At 45.4% G+C, this 15,082-nt stretch overlaps 1 protein-coding gene across 2 annotated transcripts in view; it reads left to right on the forward strand.

Moving 5' to 3' along the window:
* Positions 1-15,082, forward strand: part of LOC135401734 (synaptotagmin-5-like) — a 188,761-nt gene that overhangs the window by 18,846 nt on the left and 154,833 nt on the right. Inside the window, exon 1 of one of the 2 annotated variants that reach the window (XM_064634290.1) lies at positions 4,789-4,925. The exons of the other annotated variant lie outside the window; for it this stretch is intronic. The gene's annotated coding sequence lies outside the window, so the exon portion shown is untranslated. Of the gene's footprint in view, positions 1-4,788; positions 4,926-15,082 lie in introns of those variants that run through there. 2 annotated transcript variants of the gene reach the window in all.

The following is a 15,082-nucleotide window of genomic DNA, read 5'->3' on the forward strand; positions in this document are numbered from 1 at the left end:
TCTCTCGGTTATTCGTTCTTTTGATTATTATGCACCAGTTAGTCTGCGCCATCTCCCTTTTGTCGATTATGATATTTACTTGTTTATTTTCGATACCCTCAGGGCCACAGGGGCACAAAAGAGGGGAGGGGCTTGATACATAAATGGAACATACAATCGTGTTGTGTCTGTCCTTTCGTGTTCTCTAGTCTCGGTGTTTTTACATTATGCATCATCTTCACCAGCTCGCTTGCTTCCTAGCCATTTTTTCATTGTCATACAAACATAGTTGCAAAAGGCGCACTGGGCACTCAAAGAATGCAGAATGTAACACACAGGGCAGGGTCACAGACAGTAAGCATGTAAGTGCACACTGCTGGGAAAATTACTAAACATACGATGAGTTATTAATTAATGAATTAATTAATTAGGTATTAAACGTACGATATGAGTTCCAGGAGGTCAATCACTCACACGATCTCGCACTCATTGATTATTACTTGCTTAAGACAATCAAGATAGTCTGGGTACTTTTTCAAATGCAACGAACTGTAAATGAAGTATTGCGAGGCTCACACTAAAGCAAGATTACATTGAAGAGAGCCACAGTTGTTTTGGTTTCTTCCGTAACATAGTTTGGACCGAAACCTTTGGAACTTACCTCGTACGCTGTAATTTTCATCCTGAAACCATTCTGTGCTATTGCGACTCTCTCGTGTACATTGAATACAAGGGGAATCTGAAATAACACTCTTCTCTAGTGCAGACCGTTGACAAGCAATTTGGAACCCAGTATTTTGTAACTTTACGTTATATGTATGACGTATCACACACAACGCCGCTCCATACCAACTACATGTAACTTCAGCGTAATTACGTTATGAAGTAGGACCCACAGAGGAACAAACATGCATTCCAATATAAAGGGAATTGCCTCAGGACGAGAGCCTCCGATATTTCGAACAGAGACTGTTCTTCTTCTGCCAAAAGTTTGTTCAAAACTATAGAGCGTCGTTTTAACTACTGCTTCATTCACGTAGCTTCCATTTGTTTTGTCAGAGCGTCCCAAGGGCACATAGTGCTATAATGTTTACGACGACGTTGTGTAATCGAGCAGCTATAGATCTTTAGGGATTTGCGTGCAATTTCGCACCGCAATCCTTGTAACAAGTATGGAAGATGGAACGACACCCCTGGGGGTCTTCATCGTCTAGCCAGACCAAGTTTACGACGCTGTGAGACTGTATGGGAAGATCTGCGCCTACAGTCCGCGCATTTCCATGCTTGTGCCCAACGCGTATTATGCAGCGCGCCTGCATTTAAGTGCAGGAAAGTGAAGCTGTATAGGTAACTTATGACAGACGTCTGAGCCGAAAACGGTGATTGAAATCACTCTGATTCGTTCGTGGAAATAAAGTTTGTGGAAGTAGAAAGTTAAGAAGCGGAGTATGGCGTGGGTGGGGATGAAAGTATCCTGGTAAACAAATGACATACAATTGTGACTCCATTAAAGAAGGCACCCCGGGTTCTGACTCCGGCATCCGGAGTGCTGCCCTGATGTTTTTCTTGGGCCTTCCTCAGACGGTCTAAGTCAGTGGCCTTCAATCTTAATTGTTTGCTCCATGCACCCCCTTTTTGCAATTCATCAACGCGTTACCCCGCCCCATATTAGCTCCGAAGCAAGACACACGTAAAAATTTGACGTATTTTATTGCTTCTTCCGAGTTTCTTGAAAGTATTATTTGTGGCGAGCGGCCTCGCCGCTAGATATCCCTTCCAGTACCGAGCGTACCTTCCAGTACCCAAGAGCCATCATGACATACACCGTGGAGGCGTTCGTAGCGAGCGTTTTGTCCCGTGAATGATATACGTACTACGCAGAGCCGATTGGAAGCAAATGTTACGGTGTCATTCCCGCCATGACATTCGCAAGTCCCCTCCTCCTGGGGGAGGGAATTCCCAACTGGCTAAGAGCCACTGGTCTAAGATAAGAGAAATGCCTGCACATTTTCCAACGAGGTCGGCCCAGGGCGCGCGAGCCTCTCGAGCAGCATGCCGCCACATCTGGCTTGTGGAACTAACAAACCCCACCATATATAAACTGCTGCGCCCAATAGTCAAAATATAGTGCTTACGTCAAATACACTATAGTCGTGTTCAACTTAAGAAGGACAAGAAATGTAGTCCGTCAACTACATGCGCCGTTGGAGATGAGGAGTCGCAATAGCGCGCAAGGAGAAATACTGCAGCGCCACCATGCGCCATCAGTAGGGACCGGAGCGCATTTTCTGCTCCAGCGTAGTGTCATGCGTCCGGTCTTAACAACCAATACGGAAGCAGCGTGAGTAGGATGGACTACATTATCTGGCGCAGGGATAGAGCGTGACCTCTCTGCGTCCAGCCATCCTATCTGCGGCGCTGTAATATTTTGAGAGCTGACGGACTAGATTTTTTTTTTCCTTCTTAAGTTGAACACGACTATAGATCGCCGGCACATTATTTTTACGTTGAATTTCCACCGTAACATCAACTACAAGGTTTAACTAGTTCGCATACTCGTGTGCGACCCAGTGTTTTTAGACAGCAGGCGGGGCGTGTTTACTTTCCTCCAATATCACTCACTCCTTGCAGCATCCTCTATGTAAACATAGCATTAACAGGCCTCCATCCAATAAACGTACCCGGATCGTCCCGCTGTGTATCGTGGTTATGGTATATTACATCAGTGTGTGCGTCGCGCTTGAAAAGGTGCTCAAAGTTCATTGCTCGCGCTAGAGCATATTTCACAAGCGATTTGATGAGCTCTCCTGTAATTGCACTGGCGATTCAATGCCTATGGGTGCGTATGCAGCACTTACCAACGACGCAGAACTATCGCGTACCACTAATATATTACGTAGACTCTCAGTTGTTATCGATTTTTTTTAGACTGTTTCCGACGCCATCTATCAAACAGGCACATCTAAAAGAAAGGAGAACTACTACGTCACCTGGCGTTTATTTTAGAGATATTTTTAGTATGAACATTACATTTCCATGTCTAGCTATTTAATCATCGAGCAGAAGAAGCGAGCACAGAGGAGACTAAAAAGAACCAGGGAATATGTACACAAAAGACCGGAAGTTTGTCCATCCATATTTTCCTTACGCCATTTAATAATGGACGACAAATTACGTTAAAATTACCTTATTTTGTGTTATCGTTACCCCTTTTTCTTTGTGCTCACGATATATGTCCTCATGTAATCACCTTTGGATGATGTGCACCGAGAATGATCCCTTGAGCGAGCTATATTTGGCAGAGATAACGAGTCAGTCGGAAATGTTGTTTATTTTCCCTATTTTTTTTTTTTTTTGATTGGTAATTGGTATACAGTTTCATTATGGCCATCTTTTCGCAGTAATGCATGTAAAACTAATTGGGTATGTAATTAAGTATGTAATTACGTATCGAAATATAAATAGAGCTTGCCTCTTTTAAATAAAAGTATAAATAATAAAGTTTTAGTCTCCCAGACAAAACAGGAAAAAAAGAAAAGACCTAGCTCACCTGGAGTAGTAGATAGTACGATTGCTTCCCACGCCGAGATGGCAGGCGACGCGGGTTCGAGTCCCGGAACAGGCTGTGCTGTCTGAGGTTTTCCCTGTGTTTCCCGGCAGACTTTCCAGAATGTCGGCATAGTTCCCCCTGAAGCCGGCCCAGGACGCATACTAACCCACCCTCTCCACCTGTCCTCGTCTGTACGCCGCTCATAGTCACAGATGCTTCCTGGCGATAACACGAAATTTTTAAAAAAAGTTATGTTTAGAAAAGCATACCAGTGCCTGGTTACAAAATCAGTCATTGATCCGCAACCTGAGCACTACAATCGACCGCCTGTAAAGCGTGCTCCGCCGCATCATAACACTTAATGCGGCAAAACAATCTTTACGTCGACGTATGATTTTGCGCGGGTCCATCCTCCAAAACCGAACGGACACACACAAATGCTGATTGGCGTGAAAATGTCAGAATTAAAACAATAACCAATCTTTAGCAATGTTCGTGGCAAGTTATTTGTACAAACGTAGCGACAAAAAAAAAAAAAAAAGATAAGAAAAAGTGTGTGTGTGAGAGAGAGATCGATCTCTGGCAGGATAGTTTCTCACTAGATCGTCCCACGCAAGTTGGGAATATAGAGTTGGCAGAGTAACGTTGACGTATTGATTATTAAATACGTACACGCAGCAACAGCGTATATGCTACAAAGAAATTACCAATACTCTCTCACACAAAGCATGGCCATGAACGTTGGTCGTTTATGCCCAAGGGAACCCACGTTTGTGACCAACACTTTTACGATGCTACCTAGTTTTGAATTATCATTCGGGTTATTAATGCATTTCCTCTACACAAAACACTAGCGTTGCTCTGTGTTCTACTATTGTCTACGACATCGTACGCTCTATAAGTTCGCGACCTCGAAGGTACACTCGATCTCCCAACCGTTTTTCAAGCATCCAATCGAACAACAGAAAAACCCGACGAACGGGAAACGTAAATATCGTCCCTCAAATCACATCAGCGCGAACACGCAAACAGCAGAGCAGAAACGACTACGAAACAGAAACTTGGCTCGCTCGCGCGGCGGCAGCTGAGTGAAGGTTCGCAACATTGGGCGCACGCGTGTTGGACCCGAGGAGAGAGAAAGGAGCACGCTTGCATCGTCGCCTAGCAACTACGCGATAAAGAAAGTGAGAGAGAAAAGTCCGCGTTGGTCCCACAAATTTACGTTCAGTCGCTATCCAAGCCTACAGGAGCGCCGTTACTCTCACTGTCTCAAGTGTTGGTTCTGTGTCTCCGTGCTTTCTATTTCACGGGTCTTTCACCAGTTCGGAGATTTATCGTTTCCAGCAGGACAATCGTTGGATTTCCGTGTGTCGCTCAAGCCTGTCGTGTGACAATCGTGAGTACGAATGTCTACGTTACCTTTTAATGTTTTTTTTTTTTTATTTTCGGGTTTTCGGGATTCCGTTGCGCAATATGGCAGTTTTACGGAGATGTCTTCCCCGTTTGAAGTGTCCGCTGCCATATGGTGAGGTTAGAGTACGCGCTTCAATGAGAGAGTACGATCTACGACCAGCCATATGGCCTGGTAGATTGTCTCGTGCTTTGGAGATGAGGGGGTTCGAGCGCGGAGCGGGATTGTGAATCGGAGGTGATGAAGCGACAAGTGTTGAAGGATCGCGCGCGAAGAGAAAATTGGGATAATATTTGTCGTGACGAACAAGCGAGTCATAAGCCGACCAACGCGAAAAAATAACGAACAAAATATGTACAGTAGTACGTGGGACATTTAAAAAAAAGTGAATTTGTGTATCTTTATCTTTTTTTCTGTCGTTGTGTTCAGTAATACCCTAGTCACACGGCAAACTTAATGCATTGAATGCGGAATGACATTTACTTCACCTCCTAACCAACCATCATCTCGAATGACACCGTTCTCTCTCCCGATTTGTTGAAAACAGGGGGGCGTACGCCTTTTTTGTGACAATGATGCGGAACATAATTGTAATACAAAAGGCGTACGCCACCTGTTTTCAACGAATCAGGGGAGAGAAGGATGTCATTCGAGATGATGGTTGGTTAGGAGGTGAAGTAAATGTCATTCCGCATTCAATGCATTAAGTTTGCCGTGTGGCTAGGGTATAAGCTCCTGCAAATGGCCATAATAGGCGTACGGAGAGCGAAACTTTGTCACATATCTACGACACCTAGACGAATTCAGTAAACTTAGCGAACCTCCACAGTAATATGACGGCGTGGGCGTCATACGTGTACTGATCCTGCCTTGGCCGTTCTAGTGTGTTCGTGCTCCAACAAAGAGTGCACAAACAGGACCATTACGCGTACTCGCGTTAAAAATGCATCAGTATCGTCTGGCTCGCGGGCAAACGCGCTTCACTCGCGAACCCGTAAAAGAGGTGCCAAAGTATCGAGATAAATCCCGCGTTTGTACACAGACCCGTTCTATTCAAAACAAGGGGAGACCCCGCAGGCTACGAAGTTACTGGAAATAGCGCTTTCATTTGTGCAACTTTCGCCTTTTCGCGATAAAGATGGTTTCCGAGCTTGTGATTTCTTAGAAGAAGTTCTTTCTTTCTTAGAACCTATTTCTGAAGAAGGTTGCGTAGGAAATTTTTGACGGACTTCTTGTACTGATTACAAGCACCAAGCCAACCTTTGGCATTGTGATTTCAATAGAAAGCAGAGATGTGAAGGCGTTATTTTTCTTTTTACGTTTGTTTCGAATCGTGCAGGCCCATAGTACCAATGCTTTGCTAAGCCACGTCTCTCAAGAGCCAAGTGTACTTCGGGACAAGGCAGCTCCTACAGATTAGCTCCGCCCACAAATCTGAAGATGTATGTGATATGGCTTAGGCGGGTGCATGACGCCTCCGCGACATAAGCTAGTGCGCCTGTATGCTCCAAACCGTTTCTTGTACACTGATCAGGTTGCGAAGACGTTCGCGTCCAACATCTTTTCGTGTGCCCACTTTCAATGTGCGGACTACATTCTCTGCGGGCGGAGGTATACATCTATGAGTGTAGCTCTTACGTTTTCGCGGAGTATAACACTCGTAGTTAATATAGTTTTGGAAGCTTTGCAATCACATCACTGATGTTGTTCTGACGTACCATGCTGTCGTACGATCCCACCTGCGCCGTTGTTTATCCATTTCTTGGAAAGAGCTATCCCCAATAATCATGTACGGAACTTTACCATAAACAAACAGCGAAGCTATAAGCAATCGAAAAGCGAATACCTGCGCATTAGTTGGTTCTTTCGAATAGTATTCCCTACGAAGCAGGAAGAATAACTTTCCTGCAGGCCATACGCTGTTGTTTTGCGATATTGATTATTGGTGTTTCGTTCTTTGTTCTTGTACTTCCCCTGCTCATCAAATCATCTCTGTATAGTTCCTGCATGATGTTCTCCCAGCTCAATCCAGCGGCAGGTTGTATTTACGAGCACAACACACGACAGACTCACGTGCGTCTGTCGTGTCCTCCTCGTCCTGTGTTTTACCTCAAACTCAGGCAATGTTAACATCAAACCAACACCAGCTAGCTTGCCTATTCCTGTTACGTTCATTCAGTAAAGCCTCTCACGAAATGTTTATTTTCGTGCGTTTCATTAAAGTTTTCTGAGCTGGCCAAGTTCTGCTTTTGACAGTGTGAATGCGGAGTCCAGGATATCGAGAAAGCGGACTCTTCAAAGCGATGCTCGAAACTCCAATGTGAAAACAAACAGAAGATCACGATGGTGAGAAGGCCGAAGTTTAAAGTAAACATGGCGATAACCGTCGTTGCGCTTGACGCGATGTTTATGGAACAAAGAGCCGTCAGTTGTTTACTTGTTTACCCTCTTCGATGGAGCCGTTGAAATATTCTTGCCCTGTGCTGTCAACATCCGCCATGCACATCTCTTGGCATCCTACCCCCGGCGTCCTATATACCACATTTTTCGAGGAACTGCTTTGTCTTCAAGCATCCATTCATTCGTTCGGAATTAATTCGAGCATTTAAAACCCGCTGTTGAAAGGGAAGCCTATGGCGCTTGTTTCTTCGCGCGGACACAACATATATGTCGTTTGGCATTGCTGAAGACTGGCAGGTGGTGGGTTCGACTCGTACCACCGACTGTGCTGTCTGACGTATTCCCTGGGTTTTCCGTGAAAACTTTCCAGAACAATGTCGGCACAATTTTCCCCGAAGTCTGCCCAGGAGGCATACTAACCCCACTCTCGCTCGCCATTGTCCGCTTTTAAGCGAAAGAAAAGAAGTGAAAGAAACACATATAGTTTAGTGTAACATAAATTCCGCGACGATATTTGAGTATAAAATTCATATATTTGGTACACACAATGAATATGTTTCCGCCGCTTGATGATACCGCATGCGCAAGGTGTTTGCGCCTTACGTTTGCGATGGGAAAACCCTATTCTCAAACCCTCCCCCATGTATTCGTTTACGTCCACCGTACACTCTTAAAAATGAACTTCACCACATAGCACGCTCCTAGCCAACCATCACCCCGAATGACAACGTTCTCGCCCTAGATTTGTTGAAAACCTGAGGAGGAGCCTATTTTGTGCTGTGCATAATGGACACAAAATAGGCTCCTCCTCCCGTTTTCAACAAATCAGGGGCGAGAACGTTGTCATTCGGGATGATGGTTGGCTAGGAGCGTGCTATGTGGTGAAGTTCATTTTTAAGAGTGTACGGCGCTTTATTGGGTACGCTAAGTATCCGCCTCCTGTTCCAATACTAGAGTGCGTTAGTAGACCGTTGATGACGTGGGTTTCGAAGTGAACCTCGTGAATATAGGTACCTCTTTTCGTTGTGCCCTCGGGTTACGTTTCTCTTTCTATAGCGACGCCGTGCGAGCGCACTTTCGATATTGCGCGGTTCTCAAAACGCATACATGACGAAGACACGATGCTTGTACGTTGGACGAAATGATAGAAGATAAACACACTCTCGGCAAACGAGACATTGCTGCTGTTTTCGTCCGCGTATATTCTTTGATGTCTGTGAGGGGCAGATTTGCGAGGGCACGCAAAGGTGAAAGATGAAAGTTAGTAATGGATAATAAAATAAATTTGAATGGTTCCGTGAGCTCTCTTACAGAGACCAGAGCCTTAAAGACGAAGTAAAGCGGAGAAACCGGAAAAGCTTTGACCCACGCGGTATTTACCCAACCTATAGTTTGGTGGTTGGCGACGTGTTATTATCGAGCGATCTGCCTGCTGTTGTGGCGGCGTTTCGTTCGTGGGGGGAATTATCGGTCCTGAGCATACTTCAGAGGAAACAGTGCCGACATTTTCTTTACCGTGACTGAGAAAAACCCACGGCGTACCAAAATTATTTATTATGACCACGCCATGTAAGGTAATATGAGGTACAGTATATTACCTCACATGGCACACTCAAATATATTTAAAACTAAACTTTTTTTCACCAAAACGATAAAAGACTGTTGCGTTAGCGGCAACGACAACCTTCGTCCTCTTCGTTGCCGCTAACGCTACACGGTCTTCTATTGTTTTCCCCTTTCAGAACTCAATTGCTGTTCATGTTCCCAGGCAACATGAGGCTTGTGTTGTGGCTGTCTGTTTATGTGTTCCATCCTCAGAACAATTACTTTCCATCAACTGCTGTCTTGAGCATCGCTCTCCGACAATTGGAATAGCCTGTCCCCAATTGTCTTCTCCCACCCTCCAAGTGTTCGGGCCTTTCAATTGCTGAAGACGAAAGGAAGGACCTCGATATTCCCGGTTGCGAACTTCACGTTCTCGAAGTTCACGTTCTCGAAACAAGGAAAATCAAGGACAATGCTTGATTGCTTCGTAAGAAGATACACCGTGTTTAAAAACACATCACTATTTAACCATTCAAATGCGTGGGTTTTCGATGCCTGTCCAAGTCGTTTTAGCGAACGAAGCCACATTTTAGCGGCCGTTAGGCCTAGCAGGGAGGGACACGACGGAACTACACGCTGGTTAGTTTATTATTAGGTTAGTCCAAGTTCGGTGTTTGCATTTATATGTCCAGTTTAGTCCAAGTTCGCAGTTGGCAGTTTTCCGCCCGCGATTGTGCACTTTATGGTCAGATAGCATTTATTTACAATAGTTTATTTTTCCACGGGGATTTCGAACTCTTTATTTCGAGCTACACCCAGGCGAAAGACTAACCGAGCGAGTAGAATTTGGCGATAAAGATTAAGATTTAACTTGTCCCTCTCAATTTCATGCGTGGTGGACATGAGTGATCGTTCGGAAATGGGAGCTGGTTGGTTTGCTGCTTGGCGTAACCGTGAACCGAGCATCCTGGGATGACTTCGTAGGGAACTGTGCCGGCATTTATCGTATACAGCGTACGAGGAAAAACCACCTAGACTGCCGGGATTCAAACCGCCTCCCAGTCTCTGACTCTGATCCTATGCGACGCTAAAAAAGAAAATTACAGAAGAGAGAAAGAAATGATGACTAAAAAAAAAATAAAAAGGAACCTTCTGATTTACATGTATAATGTAGTAGGCTGAACCCGACGAATTTGCGATGGCATGAAATACCCGCATAATATTAACGCGCTGAGTGTGTTATGCAGGCAGACGAAATAACTCCTCGAAGTCCATTTTTTCATCATTGAGACCTGTACCTCTACTTTCTGTATTAAAAATCCATGCATATTCATTAAAGCGTTCCAAAATTAAAGGTGGAGTACATCATGCTACACGATTAGATGCTAAGAATAGGTCACACGTAAAATCCTCAAATACTTTTCCTTTTCTTTCTTTCTTTCTTTCTTTTTCTTTTTGTTTGTTTATTTTGACTTTCTTTTTTGGAATAGCAAGCCGGCATTAGCCTGCCTGACATTTCCATTTTTTTTCTTTTAATTCTATTCAATATACCCCCCCCCCCTCAAATCCAGAGATAAATGCCTCAATTACTTACGTCAGTTAGTGATGTCGTACATACTCTTCACAGGGAGTCATTGAACTCACATCGCGTTTCTTCTGCATTGTATCTGATCAGGTAAAAATAATGGAGATTATCCCCCGTAATTAAGAGAGTCGCTGGTCCTTCTCTTGATGACAAACCAAGCGATGAGAAAGCGAAAAAAAAAAAAAAAGAAAAGGCAGCTTACCTTATGCTAAAGCGGAAGGTTCGGAGAATTGAAATCAAGATAAGGACATTACAAGAAAAGACCCAATTAAAATAACCAGTGACTTTGTGCTTCGTAAAATATAGAAATGAGAAAGGACAGTTACAGAAGAAAACCTGTTTCGTTACTTCAGCATCATTTGGAGACGAGCACAGTGTTAAAACAAAGAACAGTAGCGTAAGCATTTGATAATCTCCAGGCAACACTTTGTCACAGCACGGCGTCTGGAGTGAAGAGCCTTTATATCGTGGAGGGCGTCGCGCTGTCTGCGCGAGACTGCAACGATTTGCATAAAAGATTTCGCCAGAGATCTAGAGATGCAAATATACGGGGTGTTCATTTTTACCCGTTACAGATTTTTTATGAAAAGAGCTATGATAGCAGCATAGATGTCGCTTTTGCAGTTGAGTTGTCTGGCTAGGCGGACGTCTTCTCGAAGAGAGTGTGTGTTTCGTGTGTCTCACATATTTATTTGTTTACGATGTCATGATGCTTTCCTCATGTAATGTGTTCCAAGGAACACCTTTGAGTGAAATTAATGAAATGAAAATGAAATAAAAAAACAGGAAACTCGAGCCATGGGTCGACACACGAGACTTCTATTCCGTTCTTCTTGATTAGGAAACTATTAACAGAAAGCGTGGGGTATTTCCAACAGGCTGAGAAGACATTAGTAGTGCAACATTCCTCTTTTCGATTTCGATACATTCTTTGTTGCCGGCATTCTGTCCATAAGCAAGAGAAACGTGTACCGCCGTAACGCTTCCCTGTCCGGATGCACTCTCGGACCTCCACTCGCAGCTCGTTTGCAAGCAAAACGTTCACTGTTTCTGTGCACCGTTTCGGGCGTCTTCCGACCTCGGTAATTATTTGCATCCGATAATCTCGCATGAAACGCGCAGTTGTGTAGACGAGGCCTCGTATTGTTGACCACTTCGAAAGATGCGATGACGACCCGGCATTATGACGCACTGAGCCTATGCGATTTACTTAAGCTGAGGAGAAATGGGTTGCCATGTCGCGGAGGAAGCACCGGATAGTTTACGCTGCCAAAACGCGTTCATCTCTTGGCTTATGGAGTACGTTGGCAAGCGCTAAAACGATACGTCACATGACCTCAAAATGACGTTTCCTATGACGTGTGACCAGGACAAGATGGCAGTTTTGCGAAAAGCAACCGCTCGAGGGTAGTTACAACAATGGCGGGTTTGTGTCACTCCTGTGGCTACGAGTCTTCTACGTAGCCATCATGAGCAGCAAGGCAGTCGGGAACATAGATCACTGTTGCTTGACAAATTGGGGATTATTCCCACGAGACGTCGCTCCGAGCCGTTTTACCACAATTTCACGAGCAAATTAAAAATATTTAGCTTCCCTTGTCACATGTATACCTTGCTCTACTGGGTTTGCAAGAAACAGGCTGTTAAACCACGCCGCCAACGTAACATGCCTGTCTGCTGTTTTCCGGTACCTTAAGTACGTCGTCTCCGACGAGTGCCTTCGCAACATGACCAATGTACAAGCAGTATAGTGTGTGTTCTCCCCTCTTTCTTTTTTTTTTTTTTTTTGCAATAAACCCATATCCCCCCCCCCCCCCCCCCCCCCCCCCCAGTATAGTGTGATGCATGCGGGCACTACACACTGGTTCGTCCTGTGGCGTCCTGCGCACGCCTAAGCCAATGACAGCCGTCTTTACGTTTTGGTGAAGTTGACCTGTAGGAGTTGTGCCGAAGATGGAGCTTTCGTATAACCGGTGTTTGCGAAACTAGGCTCCAATTAATGTCTAATAGTTTGTCGCACAAAACACCCGTTAAGCGGCTTCACACGGATGACTGGGTCAACACAGAAAAGCTCTTTCGATTGCGCCTCTCACAAGGAGACGGTCCCCATGCTGTCACCGACACCTTCTACCCTCTCTCTCTCTGTATACCCTCTCTCTGTACCGATTTCAAAGATACGATGACAAGTAGCGTCTGCCAGAAGTGTTCACTACAATATAATGACAGAATTCTTATCTTCTTGTGTGCCTTCGGCTACTTCAGCAAAAGACGAACGTGACTAAAGGCTGAAGTTGACGTCAAAGATCGTACAGTTTGTCCTGGTATTTCAGAAGGTACTTAAAACTTCAGGCTGGGCCTGTTGGTAAGGCATGGCAGAATAAAAGCGCTAAAAACACGAGGACGACGGACACAGTTAGTGCTATTTCAGAAGGAATTTTGCTGACTTTTCATTTTGCTGCTGCGTTGGCCAGTGCCTAGAATTTTGCTTTAGAATACGTGAGTTTTGTTCATTTTTCTTTCTATTTTAACGCAATTTTTCTGAGTCTCGCTTATATGTAGCTCCTGTTTACTCATGTGTCAATATAGCGCGAGCTAGTTCAGAGATAAAAAAGCGGGTGCATTCATTGATTGCTGATTATCTCAATGTAACAGGGATGTTATCGTAGCTCTCCGACACTTCAGCACGGTTATATACCACGCATGCAGCGTAACAACGAGGTAGCGAAATTATAATTTCCCAGTTGAAATTAAAAGTTGTAATAAAAACCGATTTAATCAGTTTACGTCAAAGGACATAGTATTATTCTGGGGCACAATACACAGCTGCTTGAGAAGATGGAAGCTTGGAATGGGGTAGGGTCCTGCACTCAACGCAGGGAAACATCCCACATCATCATCATCATCATCATCCATTCATCTATGTTGTTGTTGTTGTTGTTGAGAAGATATCGAAAATACAGTCACCAGGAAGGGATGATCAAGACACTTTCTGACATTGGACTACTGTTGTGACGCCTAATGTAGTGATGGATATGGGATAAGGCACCTGGATTACGAAAGATATCAATGGAAAACAGCACACCCACACTGATGTTAGTGGACAACTAGAGTTAGTTGTAAAGGGAATATTTATTTGACGCAATAAACTCTGCGACGCACACGCATACACCCCCAGTGCCACACACACACACACGTGAGAACACACATGAACACATATACTATACAGATGAACAACGATAGCATGCACACAGGATTATAACAATGATAAAATCTATCTACACAGTGAGGAGATCAGTCAGTCAGTTATGGTGGCGCTCTGGTTAGGGAAACGTGGCCGCCCTGCACACAAACTGAAGGGTGGTGCCGTCATCGACGCCGTAAACCTTCTCCCCCGAGCGCGAACAGCTGTCGCTGCAGGACGCCCGTTACAGACGTCCGCGTAGTAGCAGGAAAATGGGGACGTTGCGCCTACGTTTCGCGATCGCCTTACAGCGGGCGGACCACAGCGTCTGGGCCCCACAGGCGGTGATGAGTACGCTGATTGGGTCGACTGACCGTCTACGGTCGAGGAGCAGTGAGCACATTACATTCGGGTGACGCCGAACAAGCTGCCAGAAAACCCTCGCAATGCGGCACTGAAACAACACGTGCGTGTTGGTCTCTACGCAGTCGCAATACGGGCACAGGTTAGTCATGGTCACATTCTATGAGCGAAGGCGTTGGGTGAATGCGCCACGCGAAGCTCCACAGGATGTCATAGAGATGCACAGGAAGCCAAGAACAAATAATCATTATCCACGCGATGGATGATGCTTGCCGCAAACGGCAAGCCCAGTCGTCATTCGTACGCACTGCGCTCCACAAGACTGACTGTGACATCTGGGTGGGAGTAACTGAACTTGGCACTACAGGAGGAGCCAGCCGCATAAATCGCTGGCAGTAGGTATGGACAGCTGCATGGAAGCGAAGCGGCGATCGCGCTGCTGGATTGGACGGACAGTATGACGGTAGTGAGGCGTGTTGAAGTAAAGGGGCCCATCCAGTACTTCAGGAGAACACGAGTCGGCGAGGGTGCGCCAGAAAGAACTCGCGGGACAGTCCTCAGGGCAATCCCGCGGTTCATAAGGCCGACATCCAGCACGGCCAGTCCGCCCCGCGACAATGGCAGGGACATGAAAATGCAGGCCGCGGGCCTATAACGTTTTTTTCTGCCACAGGAAGGACATGATGATGGTGTGGAGCCTGGTCACCACTGCGTGTGGCGCGATTGACACGTGGCCCAAATGCCATATAAGCCAACAAAAGACGTTCCGCACGAGGTAGGCCCTTTCCAGATACGAAAGCTCATGAGCATCTGCAGCTTCGCATGTCAAGGTGAAGGCCTGCAAGGCGCTCGTTCAGTTAGCTTTCGTAGGCCCGCTCCTGTCAAACACCACTCCCACTATTTTCAGTGATGGAACACAAGGAAAGGGAAGATGTGCGAACGAACCACTAGGTCCTAAGGGCATTAGCTGAGACTTTCTCAAGTTCAGCATCCCAATGGAAAATGCTGCATAGGCATTGTAGACCCGTAGGGTTTCAGTCACAGAGGACGAATCACGGAGAAGAACTG

Source organism: Ornithodoros turicata, chromosome 7 (genome assembly GCF_037126465.1).
Source record: "Ornithodoros turicata isolate Travis chromosome 7, ASM3712646v1, whole genome shotgun sequence".
NCBI classification, from domain to species: Eukaryota; Metazoa; Arthropoda; class Arachnida; order Ixodida; family Argasidae; genus Ornithodoros; species Ornithodoros turicata.